Below are 1,634 nucleotides of genomic sequence, written 5' to 3'. Positions count from 1 at the left end.
ATAGAGCTATAGCAGCAGTGAGAAAGGCAAGAATTTTTCTTTTTTTTTAGAAACTACAACAAAACGAGTCTGGTTTCATTCTTTACATACTTTCTCCATCATCTCTACCGAGATTGTTATAATTGATTTAGACATGCCCCATAAAGTTCTCATCTGTGCTTTAGAATTACTGTTGACAATTAGATCTTAAGTGAGTATAATTATACTAGGGCTCTAGTGCATGGCACAGTCAGTGAATGGTTGCAGACAAATTCTCAATCATATACTTGCACTAGACTCGATAGGGCTCCTTTAAAAAAAATGAATAAAAATTGACTTCCAAGGGAATCTACTGAGCCAGTGTAAAGCAAGGAGCAGCGATCAGCTCACAAGCTTATGGTGACTGTTTTCTTGGGATTCTAGACAGATAATATTGATAATTTTCTTGGACACAAGACAATCAGTGAACCAATTATGAGAAAGTTTTAAGAAAATTGAAAACTGTTGGTGAGAAAAAGGCCAGGAAAATTGCCTTGAGGAATTATTTTTCATCATGACAGTGCACCTTTTCATTCTTCATAGAGCTATCCTACCAGAATTTCATTGGTAAAACGTACCTCATCCATCCTACAGCCCCGATCTTGCATCTTTAGACTTCTTTTGTTCCCCAAGGTCAGCATTTATCCCTTGAGGATGCCAAAACTGCCATTTGGACATGATTTATGTATCAGACAGATGGAGTCACTGCTTTCAGAAGTATACAGATCTACCTACCTGGAGAAGATGCCAAAAAGTAGTATCTTCACATTTTGATACTTAACGTTTGATATCAAAACAAAAGCTGATGTAAATTGCTGCATTCTAGTGGCTTGCTCTGGACTGGACTGTACATACAGATGTTCACCGTTCCAAGGAAAACCAAAAACTCATCAGAGAAAGAAACATACTTGTCTCTCCAGTGTAGAGAGTGGATAGGGATAGATAATTTAGAAATTTGATATCTAAAATGGGGAAATATAAAGGCACAAAGTAGCTAGCAAACCCACTTCTGTGGATGGACTTGCAATTAAAATAACTGGGTGTGGGGAGGTCATCTGAGTGTGAAAGGGCAAATGGCTAGAAGAGCCAGACTGGGGCCTACATGCTGTGAGTTAATGTGGCCCGTTAGCCATATGCTTCGTAACTCCTACCAAATGATTGTGTACCACTATGCAAATGTAAGATGCTAGTGGTGTAAGAGAGTTGGATAGTTTGCTAACAATGTAAGGTGCATGACACCGTGATACCCGGTGGGGTAAGACCATGGATATCAAGTGTATGAAACACTAACAAGGGCATAGGTTCGTTTTCACTATTTTTGTGGTAATACTTTTTTTATCCTCATAGGTAACTCTTTAAAAGTACAATGTTCAAAAAAATAAAAAAATAAATTTTAAATAAAAAGTACAATGTTCAGAGGAAAATAAAAGGAAATAGAGGAAAGAACTAGGAGGCATAGGGCATTTATAGAGGTCTAAATAAAGGCATGTACATAGGTAAATATATTTATATATGAGGATGGGGAAATAGATCTATGGGCATATATTTATAGGTTTAGTATTAAGGTAGCAGATGGACATTGGGCCTCCACTCAAGTACTCCCTCAATGCAAGAAT

This window comes from Echinops telfairi, unplaced genomic scaffold (assembly GCF_000313985.2).
Source record: "Echinops telfairi isolate 266 unplaced genomic scaffold, ASM31398v2 ScPeMD7_7420;HRSCAF=8458, whole genome shotgun sequence".
NCBI lineage: Eukaryota > Metazoa > Chordata > Mammalia > Afrosoricida > Tenrecidae > Echinops > Echinops telfairi.
This window is presented reverse-complemented; position numbering follows the sequence as displayed.